The 23,817-nt window shown below is 28.6% G+C and overlaps 1 protein-coding gene and 1 long non-coding RNA gene across 15 annotated transcripts in view; both read left to right on the top strand.

Annotated features, from left to right (window-relative positions):
• para (sodium voltage-gated channel paralytic) overlaps window positions 1-5,971 on the top strand; it is a 55,681-nt gene extending 49,710 nt beyond the window's left edge. For all 14 annotated transcript variants that reach the window (XM_089176735.1, XM_089176734.1, XM_089176730.1 and 11 more), the window contains one exon: window positions 1-5,971. This exon is cut by the window's left edge and continues 3,400 nt beyond it. The gene's annotated coding sequence lies outside the window, so the exon portion shown is untranslated.
• Window positions 5,972-22,882: 16,911 nt separating this feature from the next.
• On the top strand, window positions 22,883-23,625 carry LOC149031148 (uncharacterized). The gene is made up of 3 exons (XR_016178003.1): window positions 22,883-23,025; window positions 23,175-23,322; window positions 23,456-23,625. It is a non-coding gene; the product is annotated as an uncharacterized LOC149031148 (long non-coding RNA).
• The last annotated feature ends 192 nt before the right edge of the window (window positions 23,626-23,817 follow it).

Here is a 23,817-nt window from a genome sequence, read left to right as displayed (position 1 = left end):
ATAATAAATAATAGAAATAATAATTAAAAAACAAACAAACAAACAAAATAAATAAATAAAAAGAAAAGACAGACAAACACAAACAAATCAAACACAACACAACACAAACAAAACTAACACATGGTTAGCGCGCTTCTCGGAGTACGAGTGTACGATGCGTGTATGTATGAAGTATGCATGCATGTATGTATGCAATAATCAATGTATGTATGTATGTATGTACGTACGTATGTATGTATGCAATGTATGAATGCACCAAAAAAAGTTTGTAGCTTCTAACGTTCTTTCGTAATCATATCGCATCTCAAACAAACAAACAAACAAGGAAAAAAAAAGAAAAAAAAGGATTTTTCTCGAATTCGGGGATTGCGCGTGTATGTGTGACGATTTACAACAACAACAAACAACGTGTATGTGTCCAATCGGGGAACCGAGGGACGACGGAGTTGGTTGAGGAAACAATTTCATTTTTTTATGTTGGTTCTTATATTCTCTGATTATTTCATTTGTTTATATTGCAATTGTTGTGTGTCTTTTCTTATTCTTTTAGTTTGTTATAAATTTGTTTTTTATTTATATATATATATTTTTTTTTTATAACAATTTCGTTTCTTCTCTAACGCTTGTTCATATCGATGTAGAATGTGCAATATCTCGTTTGTGTCGTGCACAAACACCACTATCTCGATATCGATGATGATACAATGATTTAAAATTTTCAAAAAGATGTTTACAACAAAAATTGGAAATAACTTCATTAGAAATGTTTATTGAAAAAGCTCTAAATAGAAAAGAAGAGCAAATATAGTTGCTACATTTTTGTATATTCATTAACTAAACAATTGACACTTTAGTGGCCGCTCACACACATGTGTGTGATGAATCAATTAATGTGTATTACATGTAAATGATTGTTTTAATAATTACTACCAACAATAGCATTAAATTGTTATTGGTTTTTTTTTTGTTTGATGTGTATATTCAAAAAACATGTTGTATTATTTCGTGAATTTTGATTAAATTTCTTTCAATTGAATTCTTCAAAAATATTGCCGACCATTAAAGTGTTAATAAGAAGCCATTTAATGCGAACAATTTGTCAACTGTTTTTTTTTGCGAATTTTGTTGAAATTTTTTTGAATGATTTTGAATCATTATGTCGTCGTTGTCATCGTCGTCTCGCGACTAATCTTCTTCTTCTGTTCTCCCGTTGAAAAAGAGTCGCTCGCCAATAACAAAAAGAGAGAAGGATAAAAAAAAAATAGAAAAAAAAGAAAAAGAAAGAAAGAGAGAGAGAGAGAGAGAGAAAGAAGAGTGTGAGAAGAAAATGAAATGTGTTTTTCACAGATCCTATAAAAATCTATTCACGTGTTATACCAAAAACAAACTAGAAAACAAAGAAACAAAGAAAGAAAGAACAAAAAATTGATTGATAATTCTTATCGTTACATAAAACCAAAAAAAAAAAAAAAGAAAACGAAACGAAATAATGAGGCGTAATGACGATGACGAATTGAATGATAAGAAGAAATTAAACCAAAAACAACAAAAAAAGAAATACAATCGTCTCAATATCACATTTACAGACATTACTGTAAACGTAAGTCGTATAACATTTTAGTTTGTGAAGATAAATTACAACGATTAATAGTAATAATGCGCAATAAAATCTAGATTAATCATTATTATTATTATTATTGTTTTATATTATTATCAATTATTATTATCAATATTAATTATAGTAAAATTATCTAATACAAGCGAGAGAGTAAGTTTTATCGGCTGGATCAATGAGATATGCAAAAACAAACAAACAAACGAACAAACAAAAAATGAATGAAAAGAAAACAACCCAGGTAATTGGAAAGAAACGTCTAACAAAAAGTGTACTTGGATTAGGATACTGCGTGTATGTGAATGATGATTTGAAAAGTATGTGTGTGGCCGGCTGGCTGGTTGCACCGAGTGCATGTTAAATGCAATTCCTTCCCTCCTATCTCTCTCTCTCTCTCTCTCTCTCTCTCTCTCATTCTCTTACTCACCTTTTCTCTAAACGTAACCCAGAATAAAATCCTGAACCATCATAAACGATTTCAACCTTTCACTTTTGAGGCATGATCTAAACAAACCTAACCCAAACCAACCCAACTCCAACAACTATCCCCTCTCCGTCTCGTCTTACCGCGTTAAACAAATGTGCAAATAATTCGATAATAATCAAATCGTTTGTACGATTTGTGTATTTAAATATATTTAGCTATTATATTTTCGATACTATCTAACACAAGCACACACGATCGTCGTGTTAAAACGCGCGGAAAAGCAATAAGAGAAAGAGAGAGAGAGAGAGAGAAAGAAACAAAAAGACGAAGGGTTAAATTGTTGTGTTGATCATAAAAGATGAACAGAAAAAATTAAAAAAAAAAAAGAAAAAAAACATTGAAAGACCTCTCTCGACGAGTCGCATAATCGGCCTCGTTCTTCCCCCCATGAGAGGTCCCACGTGTTTTTTTTTATTTTTTTTTATTGGTATGCGATTCAATAATTAACATTTAGCCGACCATGGTTGAACAAGCTAAACTTAATTGATGGATTTTATTATAGAAAAATAGTTTGTCAGCAATGAACAACTCGAAATCAAGTGACTAGCATGTAGATAAATAATAAAAAAAAAAGGAAATGGGCATTGACTTATATTGAAATGGGTAGATCTACCCAATTGGTCGGCTGAGTGTTAAAATATCAAAGAAGATGGACTCGAAAAGGTTTTCATCAAAATATTGAAAAAGTTAGAGAAGGGAATCGTACGGTTAGAAGTGCCGAGTGTAAAGTTGAAATTGTTTATGAGTTTAGGGGTGGAAAAAAGTGAATCAGTGAGAGAAAGAGAAAGAGAGAGAAAGGAAAAGGGGAGGATTATGCGAATGAGAGAGAAAGAATGCACCCTGAACGTACTTCGTTTACATTCCCTTACTTTTTTAAACAAACATACGCGTGTATGTTGTTTAAGTATGTATGTGTGCATGCAAGTATGTTCCCAGCCTCCTTGTTAAAAGGATTGCTGTTTGTAAGTAATAATAAAATGAAATAAAATAAAGAAAGAGAGAGAGAGAGAAGAAGAAAAGGAAAGAAACGACGAAGAATAAACGGGTTGCGTTAATTAAAAATAAAAGAAAAAAATAAGACAGAAAAGTGAGAAGAGACCTTTTCTTTCCTCGACACATGAAAATGAATTTGTTAAACGTACTACGCATAAACAAGTATGTATGTCATTTAAATTATACTTTATCTCCGTGGACGATACTGCCGATATGAATTACAAAATAAAAATAACAAAAAATGAATAAGATGAGTAGGAGGAGGAGGAGGAGGAGGAGGAGGAGGAAGAATTTAAGAGATGCAAACAAAATCGAGTAGGAAGATGAAGAAGAAAGGGTGAAAATTAACAATTGTAAACGCACGAAAATGATAATCTTTAAATAAAATTGAAAGAAAATAATTACAAAAAATATCTTTTCTTAAAAAAGGAAAATAGAAAAAAAGAAACATAATTAAAGAGAGAGATAAAAAAAAAGATATTAGGCTTCACGTACATAATATAGTGTTTCGATAATTTCGAGAATCGCGAGATAAACTATTTCAAATCATAGACTGGACAAAAAAGAACACACACACACACACAGACAGAGACGCGCGAGCACGCATATAAACACGTAAATGCAAAATAAAAGCAAAATAAAAAAAAAAGAATGAAATTTTCATTGAATCGGTTTCTCAACTAGAAAAGATAAAATGACAAATTTCAAGTAGGTCATAAATAAAATAAAAATAAAAAAACACTCACTCTTTACGTAAACACATGAGCAATAACACATAACAAAATAAACAAACTATGACACACATTCACACACATACACACACACATATGTTACAACATTTAAAAACACACGTGTACACACACAATACACACACTTGTGACGACGAAGGAAGAAAATCTAAGGAGGGAAAATAAAATAAAATAAAATAAAATAAAATAAAATAAAATAAAATAAAAAATCCTAAACAAAAAAAAAGCTGGACTATATCTCGTAATGAAAATAAAACAAAAACAAAAAAAAAAGGAAAAAAAAAAATAAAAGTGTCAAGCTGCGGAGCCTGTCGGCCAGTATAGAAAAAAAAAAAAAAAAAAAAAAAAAAAAATATGAACAAGCAACTGCCATGGGTTAAAAACACGCTATGTAGAAAAACGTGCTAAGAAATCCAATTTTAACGAGCTAGCTGTCCAAAACATTTTACGCGCGAAGGATCGTCTCTTTAATTAAGATGCGTGTAATTTAATGACAAAAACTTTCCCCCACAACAACAACCACCACCCACCCAACCAACCACCCCTAAGAAAATTAATAAATAAAATAAAATAAAATAATTAAATAAATTAAATAAATTAAATAAATTAAATAAATTAAATAAATTAATTGAATAATTAAATTAAATTAAATTATAAATTAAATTAAACTAAATATAAATAAAAATAAATCAATAAAAAGAGAGCGAAAGAGAGAGAGAGAAAGAAAGAGATAGTGCGTGCGTGTGTGTGTGTGTGAGAGAGAGAGAGAGAGAGAAAGATAATTCATTAATAATGTTGCGCTTTATTCTTGAAAAACTCGGATCGAGCGTTGTGATTGGCGGGTGATCGTGTATGAGAGGGTGGAAAAGAGAAAGAGAGAGAGAGAGAAAGAGGGAGAGTGAACGAGCGAGCGACTGTGCAAAAAAGAACGAAGAAAAAGTTAGAAAAGAAGAGAGAGAAAGAGAAAGAACGTAGATGAGGCTCCTCCGTTTAAAAAAAAAAAGAAAAAAAAGACATTCATTATTATTATTATTATTAAAAAAAATAATAAAATGACAAAAAAGTTATAAAAAAAAGAACAAGAAACCCAGGATAACAGAAAAGCAAAGCAAACGAGAAAAGAAAAGAAAAGAAAAGAAAGAAAAAAAAACATGAGAGAGAAAAATAATAAAAAAAATAAATATAGGTAATAAATAAATAAGCACAAAATTATAAAAAAATTAATTACTAATGTTTACTACGATTATTAAATTAAAAGAGCAAATAATAAAAAAAAAAATAAAATAAACTGTTGTTAAATAATTAATGCAAAATTGCGTGAGGACACACACGAGCGAAAAAGGGAGACAGATGATGATCATTTGAATGAAAATGATGGGAGGGGGTTTTGAAGAAGAAAGAGGAAGAAGAAGAAGATATCGCTGTCGGAAAAAAAGAATAGGAAAGAGAGAGAGAGAGAGAGAGAGAGTGAGAGAAAGAGAGAATGAAAGAGAAAGAGAGAATGAAAGAGAAAGTGTAAGAAAGATATGAGAAAGGGTTGTTTAAGTAAAAGAATTCGGGGGGTGAAGAAAGTTAGTAAATTATGAGAATGAGAATGAGAGAGAAAGAGAGAGGGAGAGAGAGAGAGAGAGAGTGAGACACACACAGAATGAGAGAGAGAGAGAGAGGAGAGAAGGAGGATGAAACGATCCGTTTGTTATTTGATTATTTTACGATTCTTACATTACATTATTGTAATTATATTATAAAGTAAACGATTATTACCATAATAGTTACAATTAACAAGTTGTTACCGCTTTGTTATACATAATATAAATTAATATACTAAGATTAAAAAAAAAGAAAAAAAAAACAAACAAACAAAAGGAGAAAAAAAAAGTAAGCGAATGCATCGTTGATTCGTCCTTTACTTATTGTAGATAAACTTAAAAATACGATCGACTTTACCAAAAAAAAAATATTGTTTTCAATGTCTTCACCATAAAAGTATATCTCTTCGTTGGCTGCCCGATTAATTTGATTTTCCTTGTCGAAAAAAATTCGGTTTTTGTCGGCTTACCTCGCCCGGCCACAATATACACACGTTTTACAGAGATATTTTCAATAAATGAAAAAGCTTAACACTCACATGTGAACGTTGTTTTCTTCTATAAAAACCGAGAACATCTTTCATCATCTTTTGTGTTTATCTTTTTTCTTTTTTTTTTTTTTTTATCTTTTTTAATAATAAATCCCGCTCGCTCTCATCGAGGAAACTACCAACTACAAATCAACGTTAAAAAAAGGGAAAATCTGATTTATGGTATGTAAGCACTTTTTGCATCACACAATTTGTCGACGGGTCATTTTATTTACAACGATCCATTTCATTCTAGAAATTATCTCATGTTTTATATCAGATGATTATTTATGCAACTAACAAGGAAAGATCTGAGTTGACTGAACCCTATGACTTTTTTTTTAACCCTTAAAGTGTACATGGGGTGTTTGACACTCCAACAAATTTTTGATCTCTCGAAAATGTTACAGAATTCGAGAAAAAGTGGGTTATTTGTCGTCATCTAGTGTTAATTCAGATGGGTATAAAATCTATTCTATTTTTAAAAAGATGTATCTAACTACTTTGAAAAAAATTGCTAAATCTAAATATTAAATAGCGGCTTCAGGAGATGCGTTCAAACACGTTGGGATGTCAAAAACCCACAGTGCACTTTAACTAACTTTTACCAAGTGTGCACTTTAAGGGTTAACCCTTACATAGTTCTAGGAAAATTATTCACAGTAAAATTGTGCAGTTAATACTTGAAAAACAATATCAAATAGAGAACTCTGATGTTTGTATTAACAATTTGATTGATCGATGATCTTTCACATGTTAACAAAATAATCTGTATAAATTGAATTACAACAAAATTCTAATACGTTTTATATACTTTAGGAATTAACTTTATGATTATCTTCAGGGAATTAAAGTTTGATCGAAGAATAAACGAAGAAACTTACTTAACTTTTTTTTGTCTTCATTTAATCAAAATTAATCGCGTTATACGTTTGACGAGTTCAAATAAATTTCAAGTTGTTCAAGCAAGAGAGAGAGAGAGAGATCTTTTTTATTTCTTTTTGTTTTTTTGTTGAACAAAGTATTCGTCGCCAGAGAGATAATAATTATTTCTTCGAATGTAAATTCTTTCGGGCTTTCTTTCACCTCGGTGATCATCACGGTAACGCATTTGAAACATTCGTGAACTGAGATGGGGAATATGACGAGAGTGTCGTTGTAGAAAATCACCTTCAATCGTTTAATATTCATAAGTACTAAAAATAACGTGGGGATGGATGAATTACATGGAAATTAGTAGATACTAAAAAGTCCAACTGACGCCGTAAGTCTGACTACTTCCCATACGAAAGTAAATCTGATACGTTGTTCAAGTGATTTTTCATGAATTTTAATTTTCTCTTGATGTATTATTACGTATTGTACGATATACATAAATCCTGAAGAATTTCAGAATAGGTGAGTGAACAAAAAAATAATTAATTACCATTCTTAAGGGTTAATTTTGACTTAGACCATTTTCATAATTATGGGCACAAATAATCAGAGAAGCATTTATCAACTATAATGAAAAAAATAATAAAAGAGTAAAAGCAATTTTTTTTCTATAAATAATAAATTATATACCTTGTTCAATTATTTTTTTTATTTATGGAAACTACGTAAATTCCTGTTTTTCTTTTTATTTTTTTTTTTTTTCAATGATGCACTTGAATAGAGTCAACTGATGAAGATTATAGAAAAAGAAATAAAAAGAAATAAATGAAAATAAGGAAGACAGTCTTCACTATAATTGAAAGTTTCTCATCAATAAACCCTCCTCCTTTTTTCCTACTTCCTTAGTATTAATTGTTAACCTTACAGTTATTCATAATTATCTAATGAAAGAACGAAGGAAGAATTTTCAATAAGACTTTGATCCATCTAAGAACAAACTCAAAAGGATTACTCGATTTGATCGTCTTAATCCATCTTGGTGTTATAGAAACCCTTTGCAAGAACTTGAAAGAGTAAAAAAGACTTATACGATTCTAATCAGAATGATTCAAAATAGTTTTTCATTATAGTATAAAAACAAAATAATACCTAAATTGTAATAATATTTTTAACTATTATTTTAATTAGTTTTCCTAACTATTTTCTAAATTCCACTGTTATGGGAATTCGTATAATACCTTGAGACAGGAATCATCTTCAGTTTTCATGTGACTATGTGAGAACGTGATGACTGTAATAAATATTATAAAATAAAAAAAATAAAAACAAGAAGATCAATTAAAGTATGAAATCTGAAACAGATGCGTTTATAAATTAAACATTTTACTAACAAACATATTTTAAATTTTATATGAGTGTGTGCCTTCAGAAATGCATTTATACATATATCAAATGGAGAAAAATCAATAAAGGTTTGTTGTTAAATCCAACGAAGATCACCTGTAACAAAAAGAAAACTATATTAATCATACAATCAAGTGATATGAAGTAGCCTAACATATAAATCGTCCAATTCGCAGATGCACTTTTTAATGAAATCCTCTATTTATTTTTATCAAATATCTATTTCAAGTTGCAATAAAATTAAATTTAAACGCGTGATTTTACATTTACTAAAAATAAAAAATAAAAAATAAGTAAAAGTACAAGTATTAAGTTAGGAAAAAAAATAATAACTATTGATTATTATAACTACTACTTTTAAACTGCATTATATAGAAAAGAAAAAATTGCAAATTTAATAAAGTACGATCACAATGAAAAATATTAAAGATGGAGCAAGATAAAAGAAATTACTGTAACATTAATAAAAAGTTAATTAAAATTGTAATATTTATGACTCTAACTAACTAAACAAATATGCATCTTTTTGACGATTAGGACACGAATTTGGTGTCCCAAGGAGATGGAATGATCCATCATCTCCAATTAAAACTAGAAATTAATGACGAGCAAAAAAGTAAAACAATAAAATATAAAATATGACTAAGGAGCCATTCTCTAAAGGTTCGAACTTGCTGTTGAACCTTTGAAAATAACTCAATAGCCTGTAGTTGCCCTCTTGAGCCACAATTAAGTGGGGGCCTCTTCGGCATTATGCCTCTTCTTTCTTCATTCCATAAAAACTGCATTTGGACATTTCTTATGTTCGAGCAAGATAAGATATTTTATACTAATTTTGCAAATGAATTCGTATTTTGTTATGATTCTAATTCTCAATTATTACAAAATTAATTTACATTTCGTGTTGACTTTTCTAACTCGTAGACCATCAATGAACTTAGAGTTCATTAACCATACACGAGAACATTTAATCGAATGTCCAAGCAGATAATAATTTCCCTCGATGACCTAATAACACTTCGCACTTTTAACGTCGAGTAATAAAATCAAATTGAAATAAATGTAATGCATTTTCTTGCAATACTTTCATTTCATTAATTCGTTACATTTAATTATATCAAATATTTCTAGCTGTAAGACGAAATCGCGATAGTGCGTAGTGCTAATCCTGAAATACTAAAAACTAAGTATCAAGTGCATCAAAGAATTTGCGAATTTGATTCGATTCTATCTCGTTCAAGATAAAATCGAAGTAGAAATAAATCTTTCAAATGGTTGCAAATATCTTTGAATCATGATACATAATAAAGATCACAGAATAGTTACAAAATAAATTAACAAATCAAGCATAATATAGAATGAGATGATCAAATATTTTGTAACAATTCTGTATAAACCAGGAGGCGGAATATCCACTCCGGAGTGGAAGCAAGAAGTCTAATGCCTTTCCTGGATCCTACCTACTTAAAATTAAAGTTTTCACATTCATTCAGAGAAGTATGCTACCTGCCTGCCTATTATCCATATTTTTACCCATTTTAAGAAAAACCATACATACCCACCCACTCACTCCACGGTTCTCTCACATACCACCAGGGTGCAAAAGCCTAAACTAGAGAGCATGCCCCGGGGCACCTCCGACACCCTAGTTCAACCACGTTTTATAAACTTATATGCTAATGGGTATACGTACGTTTTGCTGAAATCGACTGCCAAGGCTAATGATTATTGCATAAAAAACTAAAGCAAAAATACAAGTATACACTAGTATATATGTATGCATACTAGTAATATACAAGTATATTAAAGTTTCCACAAATAAATGCAGTAACTCTACTATGCAAACGATTATCAAGAAAATGAGAAATATTTAATATAAATATAAGAATGAAGATAGATATGTAGAAGTAATGCTTTAAGTATTTAATGATGTATTAAATGAATAAAAAAATATCGCGTAACGATGTACAATACACACTACCTAATACGCACACACAGGTGTAAAGTACATCGTGCAATCACTAGCACAATAACAGCCGCCAATAGGGGAAAAAACTAAAACTAAACCCACGCTAACTGTTTCTCACCCATACGTGTAACACCTGGGCACACGCATAGATGAGAACGCAGAAAGTATGGGGGGGAAAAACGGGGGATTAGTATATTAGAAGCTGAAAATCCTGATCTAAAAAATATGAGTAACACATATATAAATATCACAAAAGATTTTAATAAAAATTCATCTAAACGGGCTAAGGACTCTACAAGTCATTTGGTGAATAATGACTGAAACAAGCGAATGAAAAAAAAAAGTTACCCCATATGAAACAATCATAGTTTCGAGGTAAGGATGTATTAAAAGACTCTACAATAATGATGGATATTTTTTGCAAACCTCGGACGACTCCTTTTATTAAGTTGGCTGTTCTAATGAAAGAACTGGGCTTTGAGCCACCACTTAATTGCCAGAATCTATCCGTCGCGAATGAGTTTGTCTTCTTGCTCATTTATTTAAAATATCAAAATCTTGATATATCCAAATAAATCTCGATTAGATAAACTATGTACGAAGCAATGCATGTAAGACATTTAATACATGCTTTCCAGGACGAAAACGAGTAAATTAATGCTCGATTTCATCACTACTAACCACGAACAAAACACGTAATAAAAAAGAGAGTACATTTATTAATTGCATTATTAATTAAATGAATTTAACCGATGAGACAAGAAAACCTATCCTGAACTAATAATAAAACATACAATAAAATATACAATTTTCATGAGTAACTCCTAAAAAGGAATTACTCATGTGCTCGTCAATAATTTATTGAAATAATTACAACCAGTAACTCGTGCCGATTTGGACCTTTCATCCTCGGCATGATTGAGCACTGGAGGGACTTTAAATAAAAACTCACGGTTTAAGAAGTTCTGCGATGGCTCCAAAACACTCCTACTTCGCAGCAAGTATTGTAGTCTGACGATGGAAGATATTACTCGATTTGCCATTGAAGAAGATCCATCGAAGATCCACCAAAAATCCATCGAAGAATTCATCCAACATCTTCGAAAGGAAGAGAATCCATGGTTATATCTGTAAAATAAAATATAACAAAACGATAAGTTATCTGGAATATTATCCAAAATCATGTTATAATAAAATCGAATAAAATGTAAATACAAATGAATACTTACAATGCATCGCAATGAGATGCAGCTCTATTGCACCATGGTGATGCACCTCGCGTGAATCTCAAAACGCGGTTTATACGAAAATAAGAAACTATAGATGAGTTTCTTATCGCGAAACCGAAATATTATTATACGACGAACAACACTGACTCTAATTCACGTTTGATTTTAACTTATTACTCGCCCGATCACTGATTCTAGACTGCACTAATTCAAAGACTGCATTGCTCGCAGTCAAATGCAAGAACAAAAATTTCACTCCCGATCACTTCACAGGAGCCATTCGTGCACGATTGCAATCTGAAACTGAAATAAAAAACAATACTATTAATATCATTACTATTACAGAAAATCATTAAAATTTTTAAGGAATTATTTAATAAAAAAATATACTCACTTTAAATCTTTATTGATGAATGCACAATAGTCCTCCTTTCCTTAGGATGACGATGACAATGCACAAATAATAACTATAAAACTGCATTATATTCAGTTAATTCAATTAACACTAGATTTATGGACTGAGCAAATTTGATTCATTTCAAACTTTTTTGTTACATATATATAAAATAGAAATATTTTGAATTAATTGTAATTGAATAAAATTTAAATTTAATTAACTTTAAAGTAGAATATTCTTTTAAATTATGTGGTAATTTTTAATGCTGTAATGAAATATAATTAAATATTTATTCCTCTCCTCTACCCACTTTTTCATTTAAAACACGTTTGTAAATTTTTAAAAAATAGTGAACAAATCTAGTGTTAAACGAATTTCTAAATGAATTTAATAAATAAAATGTAAATATACCATTCCAACGATGATCTGAAATACAAATAAAAACAATATTATATAAATCGTTGTTATATAAAAATTACTATAATTATTGAGAAAATGTTTAATATAAAAATATACTCACTTTGATGGATGCAGGATGAATGCAGGATAGGTCTCCTACCCTTAGGATGACGATGAGCACATGTTTAAACCGAATAAAAGAAACTTGCGAGTTTCTTAACCGAGCAAACGAGACTTTAACATGCGACGATAAACACTGAATCTACTCTTGTCGACTTTTTTATATTTTATTTAAACACGATGCAACACACGAAAACCTCATTGCCTACGCGCTCGATTGCAATGATTTTCTGAAACAGAAAAAGAAAAAGAACAATTAAGATCATTGTTGTAATAAAAATCAATTGAAATTATCATAGAAATGTTTGATAGTAAAATATACTTACTTTTAGTCTTCGTTGATGATTGCAGGATGGGTATCCTACCCTTAGGATGACGATGTATAAAATAAAATTAAATAAAAAGTCTGAAAAGCTGAAACATACTAAAGACTATATTACAATATTTCCTGTAAATCATTTCTGAAGGCAGGTCACACATTGAAACCATTGAATATTTTTGATAGAATGGTATTCAAGTTATTAAATATTTGTGAAATTGATCAAAGTATGCAACTATTTGTTTGCAATATTACATATCAAGTATGTATTGTTAGTATAAATATTAATTAAAAGTCTTTAAAGTTGTCTAAATAAAACGGTAATTGTATCAGCAAACTCAATAAAGAGTAACATAAAAAATAAACCAGATTTTATACCATTCTATGCAATGTGAAAAGCTTTTTAAACTATTAAAATCAAAACGATAACGTTAGAAATAAAATTATTAAATAATTTAATACGCTTCATTTTCGTTTATGTTGTCTCGTCGAAGGATAGAAGACGAATACGAGCTACATTACTACGTAACCTTGGTAGAGGAGATCTTGAGAATGTCGAACGCTCGGCTATGTTATCGGCTGTTTACGTTTTGTCGTCGATTCGAGAAATACCTACAAATATAGATACACATTTATATAATAGCTTATATGTCGAGTGTATTGTTTTCTTATTCTTCCTCTCTCTCACACACTCCTTCTCTCTCACTCTTTCTGTAGTATTTCTATATGCTTATATGCTTATACTTAACAAAAATAATGCTCACCTCGCCATATATGGAGAAGATAAAAAAAGTTGCCACAAGATTAAAAGGTTAGTGAATTCGTGTTGCAACTCTCCCCATGCTCAGAAAGCTTAAAAAAAAAGGTAAAATATGAAAAAACTCACGTATAAAAATTATGCATGTAGTATGCATTTGATATATAACATTCGTTATATATCATTTAATATATAACAGGAAGGTGTACATTAAAATATTAATTGAAACAATTACCTGAAATTAACGGGATAACAAAATCCGCTGCAACAAGTATACAGATCACAGATTAAAAAATTCGAAAGATTCGCCATATTGCAGTGCATAAAGCAGGCGCGTAAGACTGGCGCGAAAATACTGCATGCGCGAAAATGATGCGCAGTATATCTTCTTTCCACCTATAATAAAGAAAAATTTTTAATGATTAAAAATACGATATAGAAGCATGAAAATTGTCAAAATATACTCAAAAAATCAAAATTGATCCTTACATCCTTTATATATTATAATAGGAAGATGTAAACTTTACAAAATATCTTTTAATTACCTGATCTTAACGGGACGATGACACTCCGATGTGTTCTCCACGAATGACGCCATGAAACTGAAGAATTCGGACGAAAGCTTGGCCGTGATTGGCTAATTCATTTTTTTGATCATGAAAAGGGTCATCACGGCTTCTTACACGGACAGAATCTGACCTTCCTCATGACCACGCTGGTCAAACTACATATGATAATTTATTTATTAAATAAATTAAAAATCATTTCTATTTTTCTAATAAATGTACACAAAACTTATAAATATTCTAAAAATAATGAATAGAATAAAGACAATGTAGACATTAAGAGATCTTTGTCGTTTTGCATAAAAGAATACAATCGTATAGAAGAGAATTGTCGATAGAAAAATGTCTAATATGAAATGTAGCATATGAAAGAATAAATTCCCAAAATCTGTATCGATAAAGAATCCTCACAATTGAAATACTTTCAGAGATGCATAATTGTTTTAAAAATATTCATAATAACGTTTATACACGATTCACACACGAAGATTATTCCACATGATTTTCTATGCTATAAGATACTACATTCTCTTTATCTTATTCATTATTTTTAGAATAATTATGAATAACGTGTACATTTTATTTGTAATCGAAAAAAGAAACACAAATTTATAACATATCAAAATTGTTTTCTATTTAATATATGTTAAATTGTGAGATAGTAGAAACCTGCTTTAAAAAATAAAATATGCATTATAACAAAAATAATTTTATCCTGAAATTAAATAAAATAAATATTACAATAAAAGATTTCTTGTTTTATCGGTGTAATGCCTGTAACATTATAAAAGTTATTAAAAAACATTATAAGGTAATTAGTTTCTGGAGATGAAATGGATAGAAGGAGCCAAGGAAAGGAATAAAAATATGTTCATTGGAAAATTACAGAAACTAATTACAATTATAATGTTTATGGTAAGCGGTCTTTGGCTGGATTTTACTTGCAATGGAATGTAAAACATAGCAAAATATGTTAAACATTACATGGAAAGTAAAATACCATTGCCCAGGTCTAACCACGAGGAGGTAACCGCTTCTGAAGACCCAAGAGGGATGTGCATCCTAAAGATGCTCACATCCGAATATAATTCAAAGGAATGAATCTAACTCTTAGGCCCCACCATAAGAGTACCATTCAAAAAATCGTTAAAATTATTATCGAAAATACCAGAGAAAAATTTCAATATTAAAAAATACAAAATGAAAGACAAGGAGAGTAATTTGAAAAGAAATTCAATAAAATCATCGATGATACTTAAAACTAACACACCCTAAAATAACTTCAACTTATAGAAATACAATCTATATACATTTATATACATAATTTTCAATCTCCATAAAATAAAGTATAATAATTAAAAGGAGTATACAATTATAAGTTGTACCATGGAATCTATAAATAAAGAAAATACATTAAAAATAATGATCACACATGTGCAATGCTACAAAGAGAATTATATAAAGATACAAATTTTCATTTTATTTATACAAATAATTATTTTATACTATCTTACATTACCAAGTCCACTTCTTGTTCCTTTTTGGTCCTCCTTTGGTCCACCTGTGGTCGTTTCCTTACCATAGTCCAATCTGCAACAGAAAACAAAGGGATAAAAAAGAGTTAAAACATAAAAGGGATAGGAAAAAAGGGGGATGGGTATAACTTTTAAAGCGGAACTTTTCACGATTTTTTTTTAAAGTGGTTTCCCCCCGATTGGACTAGTCCACTGACTCTAAATTTAGGAGAAACCTACACTAAATGTTCAGTCCAACACCGTATACTATTGCGAACTTACGGAAATGAATCCTTGGGTCCGTCTAACAATTAGCGGAAGATGCCTTCCCTTACAATGAAGCTTCAGTTTCCCATGCTACATGCATATCTATCTATGCATATCAAAAAGCCAAAAAAGAAAAAAAAGAAAAAAAAGTCGATAGCTCCAGTTTAAAAGTCAAATGAACATGATTCTATCCTTGGGAGTAAGATAGAATCATGGCTCGCGTGGGCAGGGTCGCATCCCTGAAGTAAATTCATTATTTGTAAATGGTACCACCATTTACGAACAAAAAATTTACCCGCTACCCATTGAACCGCTTCTGAAACAGAAATTTTTAATGAATATTAATACAATTTTATTTGCAATGTAAGTAATTGGAGTATATTATATTACCTTCCGATCTAGGAACGCAATCAAGTTGAAGACAGTTATCTGATAAATTGAAAAAATAAATTCATATTAAAATTATTTTCTATTCAAAGTATGTTAATAGGTATGTAACGTTTAAATTAATGTATATGCGTTGAAACAATCTGAAAAATAATTAAAGTATATTAAAATAATGAAATAATTGTTAAACAATCGATAGAAGTATCGATTATTATTTAAAAGTACGGAATATATTTTCGGAGTACCTTCCTCTTCGAAATGCACTAATAGACTGAGCTGTTGTTCTCTAAAACAAAACATTGATTAGAAAGTTGTTTATATTTCTTTTTTTTTTATTTCGAGCATGTGTGCAACGGTAATTAAAATTCTAATAAAGAAAATTCAATATTATAACGTACAGATTTTATTATTTTATCTATTCTAACGTAATTATTTTATTGTTCCTGCGCAGTGATGACTTCGAGTGTTTAATTGTCCTGTAATATAAGTACAGTGTATAAGAATATTATATTAATTATTAATTAATCGATAGAAGTATTAATTATTGTTTAAAAGTACGAGATATATTATTGGAGTACCTTTCTCTTCGAAATTCACTTGCAGACTGACCCATTGTTCTCTAAAACAAAACTTTGATTAGAAAGTTGTTTATGATTTTTCTTATGTTGATTATTTCTACAACGGTAATTAAAATTCTAATAAAGAAAATTCAATATTATAACGTACAGATTTTATTATTTTATCTATTCTAACGTAATTATTTTATTGTTCCTGCGCAGTGATGACTTCGAGTGTTTAATTGTCCTGTAATATAAGTACAGTATATAAGAATATTATATTAATTATTAATTAATCGATAGAAGTATTAATTATTGTTTAAAAGTACGAGATATATTATTGGAGTACCTTCCTCTTCGAAATTTACTTGCTGACTGACCCATTGTTCTCTAAAACAAAACATTAATTAGAAAGTTGTTTATGATTTTTCTTATGTGGATTATTTCTGTAACGATAATAATAATTCTAATAAAGAAAATTCAAGATTATAACGTACAGATTTTATTATTTTATCTATTCTAACGTAATTATTTTATTGTTCCTGCGCAGTGATGACTTCGAGTGTTTAATTGTCCTGTAATATAAAGACAGTGTATAAGAATATTATATTAATTATTAATTAATGGATAGAAGTATTAATTATTGTTTAAAAGTACGAGATATATTATTGGAGTACCTTCCTCTTCGAAATTTACTTGCTGACTGACCCATTGTTCTCTAAAACAAAACATTAATTAGAAAGTTGTTTATGATTTTTCTTATGTGGATTATTTCTGTAACGATAATAATAATTCTAATAAAGAAAATTCAAGATTATAACGTACAGATTTTATTATTTTATCTATTCTAACGTAATTATTTTATTGTTCCTGCGCAGTGATGACTTCGAGTGTTTAATTGTCCTGTAATATAAGTACAGTATATAAGAATATTATATTAATTATTAATTAATCGATAGAAGTATTAATTATTGTTTAAAAGTACGAGATATATTATTGGAGTACCTTCCTCTTCGAAATTCACTTGCTGACTGACCCATTGTTCTCTAAAACAAAACATTAATTAGAAAGTTGTATATGATTTTTCTTATGTTGATTATTTCTACAACGGTAATTAAAATTTTAATAAAGAAAATTCAATATTATAACGTACAGATTTTATTATTTTATCTATTCTAACGTAATTATTTTATTGTTCCTGCGCAGTGATGACTTCCAGTGTTTAATTGTCCTGTAATATAAGTACAGTGTATAAGAATATTATATTAATTATTAATTAATCGATAGAAGTATTAATTATTGTTTAAAAGTACGAGATATATTATTGGTGTACCTTCCTCTTCGAAATTCACTTGCAGACTGACCCATTGTTCTCTAAAACAAAACTTTGATTAGAAAGTTGTTTATGATTTTTCTTATGTTGATTATTTCTGTAACGATAATAATAATTCTAATAAAGAAAATTCAAGATTATAACGTACAGATTTTATTATTTTATCTATTCTAACGTAATTATTTTATTGTTCCTGCGCAGTGATGACTTCGAGTGTTTAATTGTCCTGTAATATAAAGACAGTGTATAAGAATATTATATTAATTATTAATTAATGGATAGAAGTATTAATTATTGTTTAAAAGTACGAGATATATTATTGGAGTACCTTCCTCTTCGAAATTTACTTGCTGACTGACCCATTGTTCTCTAAAACAAAACATTAATTAGAAAGTTGTTTATGATTTTTCTTATGTGGATTATTTCTGTAACGATAATAATAATTCTAATAAAGAAAATTCAAGATTATAACGTACAGATTTTATTATTTTATCTATTCTAACGTAATTATTTTATTGTTCCTGCGCAGTGATGACTTCGAGTGTTTAATTGTCCTGTAATATAAGTACAGTATATAAGAATATTATATTAATTATTAATTAATCGATAGAAGTATTAATTATTGTTTAAAAGTACGAGATATATTATTGGAGTACCTTCCTCTTCGAAATTTACTTGCTGACTGACCCATTGTTCTCTAAAACAAAACATTAATTAGAAAGTTGTTTATGATTTTTCTTATGTGGATTATTTCTGTAACGATAATAATAATTCTAATAAAGAAAATTCAAGATTATAACGTACAGATTTTATTATTTTATCTATTCTAACGTAATTATTTTATTGTTCCTGCGCAGTGATGACTTCGAGTGTTTAATTGTCCTGTAATATAAAGACAGTGTATAAGAATATTATATTAATTATTAATTAATGGATAGAAGTATTAATTATTGTTTAAAAGTACGAGATATATTATTGGAGTACCTTCCTCTTCGAAATTCACTTGCAGACTGACCCATTGTTCTCTAAAACAAAACTTTGATTAGAAAGTTGTTTATGATTTTTCTTATGTTGATTATTTCTGTAACGATAATAATAATTCTAATAAAGAAAATTCAAGATTATAACGTACAGATTTTATTATTTTATCTATTCTAACGTAATTATTTTATTGTTCCTGCGCAGTGATGACTTCGAGTGTTTAATTGTCCTGTAATATAAAGACAGTGTATAAGAATATTATATTAATTATTAATTAATGGATAGAAGTATTAATTATTGTTTAAAAGTACGAGATATATTATTGGAGTACCTTCCTCTTCGAAATTTACTTGCTGACTGACCCATTGTTCTCTAAAACAAAACATTAATTAGAAAGTTGTTTATGATTTTTCTTATGTGGATTATTTCTGTAACGATAATAATAATTCTAATAAAGAAAATTCAAGATTATAACGTACAGATTTTATTATTTTATCTATTCTAACGTAATTATTTTATTGTTCCTGCGCAGTGATGACTTCGAGTGTTTAATTGTCCTGTAATATAAGTACAGTATATAAGAATATTATATTAATTATTAATTAATCGATAGAAGTATTAATTATTGTTTAAAAGTACGAGATATATTATTGGAGTACCTTCCTCTTCGAAATTTACTTGCTGACTGACCCATTGTTCTCTAAAACAAAACATTAATTAGAAAGTTGTTTATGATTTTTCTTATGTGGATTATTTCTGTAACGATAATAATAATTCTAATAAAGAAAATTCAAGATTATAACGTACAGATTTTATTATTTTATCTATTCTAACGTAATTATTTTATTGTTCCTGCGCAGTGATGACTTCGAGTGTTTAATTGTCCTGTAATATAAAGACAGTGTATAAGAATATTATATTAATTATTAATTAATGGATAGAAGTATTAATTATTGTTTAAAAGTACGAGATATATTATTGGAGTACCTTCCTCTTCGAAATTTACTTGCTGACTGACCCATTGTTCTCTAAAACAAAACATTAATTAGAAAGTTGTTTATGATTTTTCTTATGTGGATTATTTCTGTAACGATAATAATAATTCTAATAAAGAAAATTCAAGATTATAACGTACAGATTTTATTATTTTATCTATTCTAACGTAATTATTTTATTGTTCCTGCGCAGTGATGACTTCGAGTGTTTAATTGTCCTGTAATATAAGTACAGTATATAAGAATATTATATTAATTATTAATTAATCGATAGAAGTATTAATTATTGTTTAAAAGTACGAGATATATTATTGGAGTACCTTCCTCTTCGAAATTTACTTGCTGACTGACCCATTGTTCTCTAAAACAAAACATTAATTAGAAAGTTGTTTATGATTTTTCTTATGTGGATTATTTCTGTAACGATAATAATAATTCTAATAAAGAAAATTCAAGATTATAACGTACAGATTTTATTATTTTATCTATTCTAACGTAATTATTTTATTGTTCCTGCGCAGTGATGACTTCGAGTGTTTAATTGTCCTGTAATATAAAGACAGTGTATAAGAATATTATATTAATTATTAATTAATGGATAGAAGTATTAATTATTGTTTAAAAGTACGAGATATATTATTGGAGTACCTTTCTCTTCGAAATTCACTTGCAGACTGACCCATTGTTCTCTAAAACAAAACTTTGATTAGAAAGTTGTTTATGATTTTTCTTATGTTGATTATTTCTGCAACGGTAATAATAATTTTAATAATGAAAATTTAAGATTATAACGTACAGATTTTATTATTTTATCTATTCTAACGTAATTATTTTATTGTTCCTGCGCAGTGATGACTTCGAGTGTTTAATTGTCCTGTAATATAAAGACAGTGTATAAGAATATTATATTAATTATTAATTAATGGATAGAAGTATTAATTATTGTTTAAAAGTACGAGATATATTATTGGAGTACCTTCCTCTTCGAAATTTACTTGCTGACTGACCCATTGTTCTCTAAAACAAAACATTAATTAGAAAGTTGTTTATGATTTTTCTTATGTGGATTATTTCTGTAACGATAATAATAATTCTAATAAAGAAAATTCAATATTATAACGTACAGATTTTATTATTTTATTTATTCTAATGTAATTATTTTATTGTTCATGAGCAGTGATGACTTCGAGTGTTAAATTATTTGTAATATAAGTAGATTGTATTAGAATATTAAAATAATTGTTAATTAATCGATAGAAGTATTAATAATTGTTTAAAAGTGTGAAATATATTTTTGGAGTTCCTTCCTCTTCGAAATTTATTTATAGACTGAGCCGTTCATTAGAATGATAAAATAATTGTTAAATAATTAATATAAGTGCATTTTGTTATCTAATAACTTATTACATATGATCTATGTACCTTTCCCTTCAAGATTCACCTTTTAACTGAGACATTATCCTCTGTGAAAATGCTTTTATTCAATGTTGGTTATGTTATTTTCCAAATGTTGCCCATGTATGTAACAAAATAAAACATTCTAAATAAACAGAGATTAACATTATAACTCTCTTAATGTAATTACTATTTTTATTAAATGCACATGTAACTTGTAAATATTATAAACATAATGAATATAATAAAAAGAATGCAGAATAAAAACATTATCTCATTGCATAAGAGAAAACAACCATGTAGAAGAGAAACATTGTCAAAGAAATATGTAAAACAATTGACAATCTATCGCTTGCCAACAGTAGAAAAGTCCCTATTATTTGTATCGATAACGTAAAAATACGCCTTTATGGTAGAGATTTATTTTTTCACGGGTGGCAAGCGATAGATGGTCAATTGTTTTACATATTTCTTTGACAATGTTTCTTTTCTACATGATTGTTTTCTCTTGTGCAATGAGATAATGTTTTTATTCTACATTCTTTTTATTCTATTCATTATTTTTATAATATTTACAAGTAAAAGTGTCTAAAGTACTAGTAAAAAAAGTGTAAAAATTAAAAAGTTATAGAGTGAATCTCTGTTTAATTGAAATGTTTTATTTCGTTACATACATAGGCAACATTTGGAAAATAACATAACCAACATTGAATAAAAGCATTTTCACAGAGGATAATGCCTCAGTTAAAAGGTGAATCTTGAAGAGAAAGGTACATAGATCATTTGTAATAATTTATTATATAACAACATGCACTTATATTAATTATTTAACAATTATTTTATCATTCTAATATTCTCTAATTACATTTCAGATTCTTTCTATGCATATACATTGGTTTAAACATTTTATATGTTTTAACATACATTAAATGGAAAACAATTTTGATATGTTATAAATTTATGTTTCTTTTTTCGATTACAAATAAAATGTACACGTTATTCATAATTATTCTAAAAATAATGAATAAGATAAAGAGAATGTAGTATCTTATAGCATAGAAAAGCATGTGGAATAACCTTCGTGTGTGAATCGAGTGTGAATCGTGTATAAACGTTATTATGAATATTTTTAAAACAATTATGCATCTCTGAAAGTATTTCAATTGTGAGGATTCTTTATCGATACAGATTTTGGGAATTTATTCTTTCATATGCTACATTTCATATTAGACATTTTTCTATCGACAATTCTCTTCTATACGATTGTATTCTTTTATGCAAAACGACAAAGATCTCTTAATGTCTACATTGTCTTTATTCTATTCATTATTTTTAGAATATTTATAAGTATTGTGTACATTTATTAGAAAAATAGAAATGATTTTTAATTTATTTAATAAATAAATTATCATATGTAGTTTGACTAGCGTGGTCATGAGGAAGGTCAGATTCTGTCCGTGTAAGAAGCCGTGATGACCCTTTTCATGATCAAAAAAATGAATTAGCCAATCACGGCCAAGCTTTCGTCCGAATTCTTCAGTTTCATGGCGTCATTCGTGGAGAACACATCGGAGTGTCATCGTCCCGTTAAGATCAGGTAATTAAAAGATATTTTGTAAAGTTTACACCTTCCTATTATAATATATAAAGGATAAAAGGATCGATTTTGATTTTTTGAGTATATTTTGACAATTTTTGTGATCCTATATCGTATTTTTAATCATTCGAAATTTTTCTTTATTATAGGTGGAAAGAAGATCTACTGCGCATCATTTTCGCGCATGCAGTATTTTCGCGCCAGTCTTATGCACTTCAATATGGCGAATCTTTCTAATTTTTTAATCTGCCATCTGTATACGTGTTGCAGCGGATTTTGTTATCCCGTTAATTTCAGGTAATTGTTTCAATTATTATTTTAATGTACACCTTCCTGTTATATATTAAATGATATATAACGAATGTTATATATCAAATGCATACTACATGCATAATTTTTATATGTGTTTTCATATTTTACTTTCTTTTAGTTTTCTTAACATGGGAAGAGTTATAACACGAATTCACTAATATTTTAACCTTGTGGCAACTTTTTTTATCTTCTCCATATACGGCGAGGTGAGCATTATTATTTTTTAAATATAAGCATATAAGCATATAGAAATACTACAGAAAGAGTGAGAGAGAAGGAGTGAGAGAGAGAGAGAGAGAGGAAGAATAAGAAAACAATACACTCGACATATAAGTTATTATAAATGTGTATTTTTATTTCCAGGAATTTCTCGAGGAATTTTCTTCGTCGAATTTCCAACGAAAAACGTAAACAGCCGATAACATACGTATAATAGCCGAGCGTTCGACACTCCCGAGATCTCCTCTAGCAAGGTTACAT

Source organism: Polistes dominula, unplaced genomic scaffold (genome assembly GCF_049000335.1).
Source record: "Polistes dominula isolate Pdom_NZ unplaced genomic scaffold, Pdom_raw_medaka contig_80, whole genome shotgun sequence".
Lineage (NCBI taxonomy): Eukaryota > Metazoa > Arthropoda > Insecta > Hymenoptera > Vespidae > Polistes > Polistes dominula.
Note: the sequence above shows the minus strand (reverse complement) of the source record. Positions and strands in the feature narration are given on the sequence as shown.